The sequence below is a fragment of the Pyxicephalus adspersus genome, chromosome 7 (genome assembly GCF_032062135.1).
Source record: "Pyxicephalus adspersus chromosome 7, UCB_Pads_2.0, whole genome shotgun sequence".
Taxonomy (NCBI): Eukaryota; Metazoa; Chordata; class Amphibia; order Anura; family Pyxicephalidae; genus Pyxicephalus; species Pyxicephalus adspersus.
The window spans coordinates 41740797-41753255 of NC_092864.1; the positions used below are offsets into that span (position 1 = coordinate 41740797).

At 38.3% G+C, this 12459-nt stretch overlaps 1 protein-coding gene across 10 annotated transcripts in view; it reads left to right on the top strand.

Annotated features, from left to right (window-relative positions):
- Positions 1-12459, top strand: part of PKP4 (plakophilin 4) — a 180748-nt gene that overhangs the window by 75323 nt on the left and 92966 nt on the right. The window contains exon 1 of one of the 10 annotated variants that reach the window (XM_072418188.1): positions 6133-6149. The exons of the other annotated variants lie outside the window; for them this stretch is intronic. The gene's annotated coding sequence lies outside the window, so the exon portion shown is untranslated. Of the gene's footprint in view, positions 1-6132; positions 6150-12459 lie in introns of those variants that run through there. 10 annotated transcript variants of the gene reach the window in all.

A 12459-nucleotide genomic window follows, 5' to 3' on the forward strand; every position in this document is an offset into this window, starting at 1 on the left:
TGGGGCATACAGACTTGCACCCCTTTCTCTGGGGGCATACAGACTTGCACACCTTTCTCTTGGGGCATACAGACTTGCACCCCATTCTCTGAGGCATACAGACTTGCACCCCACTCTCTGAGGCCATACAGACTTGCACCCTGCTCTCTGGGGTGCATGTCTTTATACCCCAAAGAAGGATCCCAGTTTGGTTAAGTTTTTAATAATTGTACCTTAATCTCTTAAGGCCCTTGGAAGCAAAGTTTATTAGGTAGATATTGACTACTTTCTTTTTGTACACTTTGGTGACAAATCATTAGTATTGGGATATTTAAATGACAGTATTCAGCTTATTGGTTAAACATGACTGTATGAACTAAGATTACATGTTTGGACACTGTAGATGATGAATGTGATCTATATGAAAATATGTTCTTCTGAGGGAGCCAAATGGTGAAAAGCGTAAAGGAGTAAGGATTCAAAACATGCATTATATTTTTTAATAATTTAGAAGATGTAACATTTCATGAATAAATTGTGTTATAGATGAATTATGTCTAGTAGCTTTTTGTTATATTACACTTTATTAACGTAATTTGTACATTGATAAATTATGTGATTTTATAAAGACATAAGTCTCATGTATGGTACCTAAAAAATTCCAAAACTCAAATTGAAGTTTGAAACTGCTATTAGGGAGATGTGGTACTAGATAAGTGTACCTCCCATTCAGTAAGCAATGTGCCACTTTTCAGTTCCTATAATAAAGGCCTACCATTAGAGGAGGTTACCCTGCTTAGTCAGTCATTCATTTTACTGGACGGGTTGATGAGACATCGAGGGACATCTACACTCATGCCAGATTTGCAAACTTTTGTTTTAAGGAGACAATTTATGCATGTACTCCCAGCTCCAATTAGATATGGAGCCCTAATTTATACCTTTTTAATGCTTCTGAAACCCTCAGTAAAGCAATACTCTGGTTGATAATTGAGTTGCATAGCACTGTACTATTTTCTGTATCATAAAACACCTTATAGTAGGAGCAAAGTGGTATTGCATCCACTTTTTGTATCTTCGTTGTCAAGCATGGGGATAGGTCCCTGATCAGGTCTGTAATGCTGCAATATACTGTGGTATGCAGTTGGGTCATTCAATGTGCAAGATTCTGTGCTACAAATGTATTTAGCAGTTTGCCTGGAAGATGGGAAAGATCATAGAAAAATAAACATGAAAATGCTTGAAAAATGGATCTGTCTGTTGGTCAGTAAAGCTGCGTACACACTTCCAATTTTTGTCGTTGGAAAGGATCTTTCACGATCCTTTCCAACGACAAGGGAGTGCACGATGCATGAACGGTGCTGTACATACAGCACCGTTCATGCTCTATGGAGAGGGGAGGGGGAGAGCGACGGAGCGGCACCCTGCTGTGCGCTCTCCCCTTCACTTTCATTACGATCGTCTGTCGTCCATCGTCCGTGGATCCGGCAGGTCGGTCGTCCGGACGATGGACGACACCGACTGTACACACGGCAGATTTTCGCCCGATAATTGGCCAATGCCGATTATCGGGCGATAAAAATCTGACATGTGTACGTAGCTTTAGTTTTGAGAATCTTTTTAATATTATTATTATTATTAAACAGGATTTATATAGCGCCAACATATTACGCAGCGCTGTACATTAAATAGGGATTGCAAATGACAGACTAATACAGACAGTGATACAGGAGGAGAGGACCCTGCCCCGAAGAGCTTACAATCTAGTAGGTGGGGGAATTTCATACACAATATAATGGGAGATATGTAGTGGTGGTTTCAATTGACAGAAGAAGACGGGTAGGCAAAGGTTGTAGGTTGTTTTTACCAAACAACCACATGGTTATGAAGTTACCTTGAAGTTTTACATTTCCTAACTTTCAGTGTGGGTAGTCAAAGTAAGCGAGTGGTTGAACTGGCAGAAAAAAAATTCTTGCCTCTGAAGACTTGTATGAAATCCATTTTATGTGCTAAGTGTTTACCAGGAGAAATAGCTTGTAACGGCTATTCCCATCATTCCTGGCATTTACCAGGGCCTTCTGATATCTTCAGAAATATCTTCGCTGTATCTCTCACGCACTAGCGTGCCAAGCTCGATGTGTCATGAGACTGATTATCCACAGATGAGCATTAGTTATAGAAGAGCACTGTCTATATGTCTTGTTTTCTAGAGCCTTTCAAGGACGAAATACTGTTTTCTAGTGTTAGTCACTCATCTTTTCCAGAGCTGCGGGAACACAAACCTTTAGTTCTTAAAATTAGAGATATGTTTCAGGTAGGAAGTGAGTTGTTATCCAGCAAACATTACAGCCATCTGGAAGTCCACATTTTAATGAGTTCTTGCAACCCACAGCAGCACCTTCCTGGTTTCTAAAGCGATGTACACACGTCCCAACGGTTCTCGCCCAATATTGGGCTCAGGGCTGATATCGGGCAAGAATCTGGTGTGTGTACAGTGCCCATAGTCTGAACGACCGTCCTGGTGGATTCATGGACGATGAACATTCCTAATGCAAGAGAAGGGGGAGTGCGAACAGCAGAGTGCTGCTCTATCGCTCTCCTCCTCCCCTCTGCATAGAGAAGAATGGGGCTGGATGTACAGCACTCATTCATGCTTCGTACAGTGCTAGTCGTTGGAAAAGATTGTGAAAGATCCTTTCCAACGACTATTATTGCATGTGTGTATGCAGCTTTAGTTAAGATCTGAGGGATTTATTCTTTTGGGATTGTTCTCTGTATAGACAATATTTAAACTGTTTATTTGTACATCTAGGGAGAACTCAAGAGGACCAAGGTAGGTGTGCTTGCAGATATCTCTTCTAAATCATGATTCAGGAGTTATCAGATAATCAATGCCTGGATAAGATCAATTGCTCTTTTTATAAGCATCCCTTATAAAGAGTCATAGATGATGGCACTTTATTTTCTTCTAAAGCACACCTATTGAATAAACCTGTGAGAACTAAGAGGAGTGTGTGAAAGCAGGCACAGTAGTTGTCATGCATAAGGCTTTATCTGGTAGTACTATCGTCCTGAGAGCCTGGAGCACTTTTATAAACCTATATGTACATACAGAATTCTTGTATCCAGAGCTTTATCTGTATGATAAAGAACAGTCTACCAGAAGTCTTAAGATTGTCAAGGATAGGGATCCTTGATTGGGTGAAGTAGGGACGGGGACAAGAACTGACTCGCTGAATACAGTAACACACTGTTAAAGAACAATGCAATACCACCAATTGATACTAGGGGGTGACTCTTAAAATCTACCTGGATGGACACAAGCAAGCAGGTACAACATTTACCTACAATCTGGTATAATCTAGAATCTGTGCAGCAGTTTAGTGATTTCCCCTATGTGATTTTCCCAAGCTATCCTATAAGCTGGAAAATTGTCAATATCTCTTTGTTCTCTGCCTACACACAGCAGACCATCCAGTGCCACCACCTACAACATCAGTGCTCAACCCAGGAATTGTTTTGAGCCGGGTGGGAAGAAATTGTAGGTGGGTGGCAGCCCCTGTATTGTGACCCAACTCTTTAGTAGCCACAAAAAATCAGCGGGGAGGTTACTGAAAAGTGCTGGGTGGTGCGCCCAGCTAAAAGGGGCTGGGGAGAACACTGATTATGTTCACAGACTGGGCTTCAAGACCGCTATATGTAGAAACACAGATCTATGTCAGATACACACAAGATGCAATCTTGCACATCCTACTAGTAGAGTAATATACAACAGAGCTTTTGGGCACTAGCAGTACAATGCAACTCTTCAGGCAGTTCATTTCAAATGGCAAAATGCACAAAAAAGTTATAGCTGTCTATTTCACAAATCATTGGACAAAGTGAGTTATGCATTGCGATGTTATTCTCAATGAACAGCACATGGGTTCACAATACATTTGTTGCTTGCAAAGAAATTGGTGTTTGTGGACCCTTTGAGGAATTTTTATAAAACCATGAATTATTGTAATTTAAAATGCATGAACTGGAAAGTACATCTGCAGTGAATGTGCGGTTAATGTTACAATCACTGCTTTATAATGTACGCAATAACTGGTGCTTACAAAGTTTGAGCTTTACTCAGATGACAAATTATTGTATAGTATTGAATTTGTTTACAGAAATCCTTAGTTTTAAAATACACAAGGAAACATCCTCAGATAATTATTTGCCTTGGTCTTCCAGGTACAAGGATTGTTTGTTCCTTTTGTGTGCAGTTGTTTAGTTTTAGGAATAAAAAAAAAGTTTAAGAAGATAGTATTCTGCCAAAAATGTAAGTTGTCCAAATAGATTTATTGGGCCTCATTGTTCTGTTGGGAGCACCACATTAGGGATAATTAATTAGATTATGACCAAGAACTTGACTCTGAAATATTTGTTTGATTGTTGGTTTGATATAATGGTGTCGCCCAATGCATTTTGGTGCTTCTAATTCCTGGAAAACAGAGATAAAGCAGAATAAGTTTTATACCAGCAACAGTGACAACACAAGTACAAAACTTGATCTTCCTTCGTGGCTTCTGTGCAGAGCTGGTCCATAGCTGTAAAAGACAGTTTATTTGCCCTGGAAAAAGCTGTAGTCCCCTGTGATTACTCCAAAGTGACTTGTTTATCATGACTCTTAAGATATAAATATGCACAGACGTGTACTTAATATGCATCTTCCTGATTACAGCACTTATAGATGCAAACCTTCCTGGTCTAGGTTTAAGGCTTGCTACTGAGATTTGAAATTATTAAAGCACCATGGTATTCATAACCTGTTCTACTTTAACTGACATTTGGATTCCAGCTGTCACCTTAATAGTGGAAATTAGCAAATGAAAACAAGTGTTTGAGTGGATGCTTTTGGCAGCACCTGCATTCTATAAGTAGTAACTATAAAGGGATGGTGCACGTCTACCTATCATGGTGCATGAGCTTCATGCAGGGCATTGTAGAAAAAACAGTGCGGTGATCTTTATTTAGTTTGTTCTTCATGGTTTAATGCTACATACACAATCAGAAGATTCTCATTCGATAATTGCCTCGAATGATATCGGACGAAAATCTTGTGTGTACAACGCTTGTTGTTCATGGATCGGTCCTGGCTTGCTCATTTTTCATTGCTTCATTTTATCCCCCCTGGTTCATTGACAAAACAAGGTCAAAAAAAACATTTGATGTGTTAAGTTTTTGAAGAAGCAGAAACCCTGAGATGGTAAAAGTTAAACTCGGGAAGAAGATCAAAGACTGTGTGCAATGCTGACATTGAGTGACAAGTGCTGTCATACTTAACTGTGGAGAAATGTTTGTGGCAATTTACAGGTTTTTGGTCAGATCTTGGATGCCTTCTACAGTGTAAGCTTGTGAAATTGCTGATCATGTTCATGACCTGTTTTTGGCAGTTCATTAAATCCCAGCTTTAACAGTTGTCAGAACACTAGGGATATCCAAGGAATGCATTCGGTTTATAACTCATGAGCAGTTGTGACAATCAAGTGGGTGCAGAAATGATAATTATAGATTGATTTTGCAGAATTTTCAAGATTGCAAGTAATTTAACTTCTTTGCATTGTTTGATTTATAGTGATTGTGCTTTAATATTTTTCTCTTTGGGTACAATAGACATTAGGAATCCTGTCTTTTTATTTTTTTTGGCAGTGCTACTGGTTCACAGATAAGAAGTATCTATAAATCAATTATAAGGTCGATTCATGTAAAAATAAGATTGATGACTAAGATAAGATGACTGTAAGGTTAGCTGGACAAAAGCAGCCTAAAATGTGTACTCCTTTAAAGTACACTATAGTTTTCATTAGCGGAAAGAAGTATAACCTGACCAATCTGAGCATGTTCCTAAACAAGCTGAAGTCTCCACAAAATATTTCTGAAACCTTTTAAAACAAATAATCTCCTTCAGTCTGAGTTTGTTTAAGGTCTTCCTTATTTGTATGCGTTACTTTAATTGACCTGAGTTGTTTTCACACTAAGATGAGAGAGGAGAAACATTTATGCCATTCTGTTTGGATTTCGGTTTGTTCTGTACAGGCGGCTTACAGGATGTTTGTTAAACAATAGGCGGAAAAAAGTTGAGCCAGACACAAAACTGTCATAGGAGTTGCTGGAGGGACCCTGGAAGCCTTGTACTTGTGAGTCTGAAATATTTCTTTAGATTGTGTGAATTTATGTCTCTTGGTATTAGTTTACTCTTACTGTTGTAAACCTGTAGATATCTCTATCTCAACAGGTATAGAAACTCGTTTTCTGTAAGCTATTCTTCAACCAGCACCATTTATAATTCTTTGCCATGAACGCTTTTTAACATGCTTGAATTGTTGACATTTCAGACTGCACATTTAAAGGGATAATGTCATGGGTTTCTTTAACCTCTTCTATTTGATACATTTTTTGTTTTAAAGATTTTATGGCTCTGGTATTTTGGTCCCTCTATTTTGGTATTTTGGAATACTCTTTGAGTACCAACAGTGGAAGATGTATGTATTTTACTTAGTTCATATTTGTGGCTTGTTTTTACAAACTTTTTTTATTTATTTATTTTTTGAGTATGGAAAAATGAATACCAACATTTATTTTTTCTCATTATATGAAATTTCTGTTCTATTTCTGTCCCTGAAAATGGGAAGGGGAATGAAAGGAATTCCCTTCTCAGACAGTTGTGGCTGGATAAGTTAATTTCATTGAAAGATTAACTCTCACGTCTTGTTTGACATTTGTCATTTTGGATTTTCCATATTTTTTTTAGTGGCATTTGTTACAAAAACTAATAGACATGGTATTCTAATAGAGACAAAGAATAAAACATGACAGTAGCCATGTCAGTTCCCTTTTGCTTTCCCCTTATATATATAAGTAATAAACATAATTTCACCCTGGCTTTTTACCAGATCTCTTTTACCTTTAGAGTTGAAATTGTATGTTTAGTCAATCATAACCCTTTTAATGTGGTTCAGAAGATACATCTGGTTGTGTGGGCCTACCAAGATTTTTCTTGGTTCTGGTTTGTTTAAATTTGCCAGACTGGTGCCTGTGTTTTGGATAGAAATCAGCGTGCAAGTGTTTGTGTTACATTTTTATATTACACACTCATCAGCCTCTTTATTAGGTGTACCTTCTCAACTGCTTGTTAAGCAAATATCCTATTAGCCAATCGAATGGCAGCCACCTAATGTTTTTAGGCATGGAGTTAGTGTTAAGACAACCTGCTCAAGCTCAAACAGAGCATCAGAATGGGGAGGAATTTTGAATTAAGTGACTTTGAATGTGACATAGTGGTTGGTGACAGGCGGACAGATCTGAGTATTTCGGAAACTGTTGATCTGCTGGGAATTTGGCATCAGCAACATAGATCCAACCTGCCTTGCATTAGTGCGTCATGATGATGATGGTGGTGTAATAATGTGAGGGATATTTTCTTTGCACACTAGTACCAATTAGGCATAGTTTAAATACCACTGCTTACTTTAGTATTGTTGCTGACCACATCAATCGCTTTCTGCAGGGTGCCCATTGTGTGGTGACTATATCCAGCAGGCTAATGTCCTGTCCAATAAATCACGTTAGTCAATGCTGTAAAGAACCACTGTTAAAAAAATCTTGCATGCAGGAGTTTTGGTTTGTTTTTTTGGGTTGCCTTTCCAGTAAAGTATTAATTATTAATTAAACTAGAGAAGGAGAAAAGAAATATCTATCTGGAATATAACTTCTGAAAGTGTATGTTTGACAGAATGGCAATGGAACATGTGTGTACATGGGAAACCTTAGAAACTTTCTTAGTCATTAGCAGATTATTTACACACCCGGGTTAATGAATTGTCAGTGTTAATGGAAATATATCTCTTGTGACAAATTCCTACACAGGGAGAGGTTTTGTTGTGTGTATTATTTTGCCTAATTCAGAAATAATTACTACCTAATAGATCCATTGAAGCATACACATGGAGTTCTGACAGTATAATTTGAAGTGTATGTATGTGTGTGTATTAGTCTTCATTTGCTCTGTAGTTAATTTGGGTCTGAACCCCTATTCTGCATTTTGTTCTGGAACTATTGAAGCATGAGGATTGACTTTATAGCAAGGTAACATTTGCACAAGGAGGTCAGTCAGCACTTTGTCTAATTTGTGAAGCAGTTTTAGGTTTGAACTATTTTGCTGGATTTGTGCCGTCTTTCAGAGGGTCACATTTAGTTAACCCAACTAGGAAAGTCTGCTTAATATTGTTTAATCATACACAAGTCTTGTATTTGTGTGAACAATCTAGTAAATTTGATTTGGATTTCTGGTCCCAATACTTTTCATGCACTTTTACAACTAGCTTACAGAGTCTGCGACTTAGCACTAGTAAAGCCATACACAACCAGAGAACTAAAGAAGGAAATCGCTAATGGCTACCTGCTTAGTTTTGCTCAGGACGTGTACACTTTAGAACTTTAGGTCTGAAATCATATTGGCACCATGATTGCTACGCCTATGACATTTATAATGTTACTAGTGTACTTTTTTTCACTGTCTTAACAGTACACTGGATGGGATTTGGGGTATTCTTTATCACAGTGTCCGAAGTAATGAGTTTCTATTTTGCCCGATCATTTTAGACCAGATTTCTATTTCCTCTCTTTTCCAGATTAGATGTGAATCTGTTAGGTGAATATGCTGCAGCATAGAGGGTACTTGTACGAAAAGCTTTTTTTTTTTTTATTTTTTTTTATTTATCAATTAGACCTTCAAAATGCATCTGTAAAGTATATTTTTTCCTGCCTTTGTATAATCTCCTTGTACAGCAGATTGAAGATGAGATTGTATCTAATCCTGTGTAATTCTTACCCAGGGATGCTACAAACCCAAATAAAGAAACTTGCTTATCTTACATCAGTATTCCATACATGATTTGACTTGCCAAGTGTCACTGACATGGTGTCATCTTTTGCATATCTTCAAGAAATAATGAACTGGCTCATTCCCTCGCACTACAAAATAGTCTGGATACAAATATTCATAATGATGGGGTTGAAAATTTTAATCTGCATTAGTCTAACCCTTGCTAAATGATAGAATTGACCCTTCTAAAATGTAGGTTATTTATAAAAACATCTCTGCAGCCTTTGTGCTGTCAAAACTTCAGCTTTATGGTATAGAAATATGGTCTCCCTATTATTAAGGTGACCATATTGTACATTAGATTAGTATTTATATAGCTGATGTCACAGAACCTTGAAGTTATGGTGGTAAGGTTGCAATGCGTTTACTGATTCCCCTTGCTAGAGAGCCACTGCCCCTGGGGAGATGCTACATATGTATTGTCTCCAGGTAGAGGCTTCCTAGAGAATGAATGGGGGCGTCCAGTAAGTGGTACTAGCTGTCAAATGCCCAAGCCTCCATGTTTTAGGAACCAGTGCTGAAGTGCGAATGACTGTGCCAGCCAAGGGGAGCTTTGGAGGATCACTCTGAGATTTGGAACCATTGTACCTGCCTGATGCTTCAATGAGATTATTCTAGCTGTGGCAGTGTTGTCAGCATTCTACAGGAAGTCAGGAGTACACTGGGTTTATCTTTCTGTACTTGAGAATATTTAATTGCATTTACAATATTTGCACATGAAGAAATGTGCAGTGTATTGCTAAATGTTTTCTTTTTTTTTCTTATTATATACTGGATATTCTCCTTTTTATTTTTCATTATCCCCAGACGTCCACTTTAAGTTCTGTGGCAAATGTGCATTGCTGTGTTTGAGAGAGATGAAAAGACTGCTTCCGATGCATCTGATCACTGCCCCCCCCCCCTCAAAAAATCCATTTCCATTAAAATATGCAATTTGCCAGCTAAAAATATAGGACAGCAAAATTCCAATAGTGCCCAGCCACTTCAAAGCAGCAAAGCCATGGGTGGTGGAGAGCTGTGCAGCTCTTCTGGTTTCCCATCCCAAGTTTGGTATGTTTTCAAATAACATTTTTCAAGCAGGAGTGGCTTTTAACGAACCACAGGCCTCGCCATCATCCAACAATATTTACATGAAATTGTTTTGTGGCTTCTGTGTTTCCTTTCTGAAGCCAGTGAGTTATTCTCACATTCCAACCAACTGTAGCCTAATCATTAAGATCTCTTCATTTTTCCTAACATTATCTTTAATCCTTTATGCCCGTAGCAGACACATACCACCTCTCAGGGTTAGTAGGAGGGGACAGAAAGTTTATTTCCCATGCATCCCTTGCGCTGCCTGAAATCATCTTACCGCATTCATCAACTCCATTCACCTTCCAAGCCAAGTCTGACCGTCAAACACCTTAGTACCAAGATGTTTTGTCATTAGGATTTCTAAAAGTTCAAGGCAGCATTGGGAATGACAAGCTTGTGTTGACAGATAATGCATAAAAAGGTTTACCACCATAGGCTGGTTTACGGCAATATGTGAAGAACTGAGCAGGTAGGATTTGAACCCCCCAAGACTTGATTTTCAGTTTTGGCTGAATTATAGTTCTTTTTCCTAGTTTCATGTTCTGTTTTTGGAAACTAAATGTAGTCAAAGCTTCCATATTGGTGGCCACCATTCAGATTTTATTGTTTTCATGTTTTTAGAGCCGTTTAATTCCTACTAAAAAAATTTGCCTGATGTATGTGTGTTTTTGTTTCTTTATGGTGCTATACATTCTTCTATTGCTGTGACTTTTGATAAAATGAAATGTAGCAATAATTGATCCCTCTGCCAAGAAAATTATTAACTACTATTTATATACATTTAATGTTCATGGTCATGTCACTATAACTCTCTTAAAGGGGCTCACAATCTAATGTCCCTACCATAGTCATATGTCATTAACACAGCCTAAGGTCAATTTGGAGGAAGCCAATTAACTGCATATTTTTGGACTGTGGGAGGAAACCCACACCAACACAGGGAGAACTTGCAAACTCCATGCAGATAGTGTCCTGACTGAGATTCGAACCTGGGACCCAGCGCTGCTGAAAGAGTGCTAACCTCTGAGCCACTGTGCTGCCCATTAATGCATAAAAGAGAGTCATGATACCACTGTCTGTGTTGCCAAATTTTCTGTAATGAAAAGAAATGACTGCCTGAAGTCTTTTTTGAAACCATCTCCTTGGGAGTGTTCATCTTCTGGGCCTCTTCTGCACTCTGTGGTTCCACCCGTCAGAACACGGGTCTGTGGGAGGAACTAATAAACTTGGTGGGAAGCAAGAAATCCAACACTAGCAAGTGTCAGCTTCTGCAAAAAGGACAAATCATTTTAGAGGCAATTGGTGTGATGAGTAACAGAATTACTTGCTGTCCCTTTTAGGGACATCTTTTTTTGGCGCTATGATTTTAGTGACAGGGTCCCTTTAAAGCAAATCCATTCTTTGCTTTTTGCCCCCTACCCTTCTCAGGCTTTTTGTGCACTTGGATGCTTGGGCAAAACATAAAACTTTTAAATGTAGCATTTCTGCTGCTGGTTTTTCCCTGATTAAAAACACAAAATATTATCTTTTTGTTTTCATATACTTTACAACAGAATAATTTTGCTTTTGCATTTGACAGATTCACTTTAACATTGTAGCTCTTTCTGTGATCCCTTAATGACCCTCCAGCTTTAAGTACTGCAGTGTTTATTCAATGGCAGGAGATCATTTGGATAAAATATTGCATTCTGCATTGTGCTCCTTCAGTACAGCTGCAGCTTCCTCTGCTGGATTTCAGCTATCTCACCCAGCCACCAGGCTGAACATTAATGAATCGGTGACAGTAATGGGTGGAGATTTGGACTTCTGTGGCTGATTTATGCAAATATTCATTTGTATGAAGGGAGGGGGAAGCTTTGCATGGAGTGGAAAAGATTGCTTTTTAATTTTTTTTATATTTAGCCTGTGTATCCCAGCCAAGGTCCTGAGTGAGTGTAATGAGCAGACAGGCTAATCTTGAAATACATGCTTATTGTTTATACAGTGATGCTGAGCCTAGTACATAAAATGGATTATATTACCGCTGAATATAATACTCGGTGACATTTTTAAACCTCACCTCAATAAAGACTTCTCCAAGCAGTACAGTATTTAAGACAAGATGTAACAGAATGGCAACGGTTTATAATAATTTTCTGTGGATACATTGCTGTTTTTTCTGCTAAACTATTGCACTGTGCTGGCATGAAGGAGTGCTAAGCAATGTGTTCTTTAGAACGACCTAATAAAAAATAAAATATTATTGGTTGATCCAGCCAAACCACTTCATCCACAGTGGTTTGATCTACCAAAAGATTTGTTTTATTTTTTTAACGTTTATAGTCTCTTGTAATATGCCAACCCTGCTATGTAATTGGGAATTATAGATGATGGTATGGTTTTGTAAACATTTGTATAACCTGAAATGGAGAGCAGGCAATAATGCAGTTTATAGCCATTGACCGAAGTCATCTGAGACATGGATAACCCACCCCCTGTTCATAAAAACA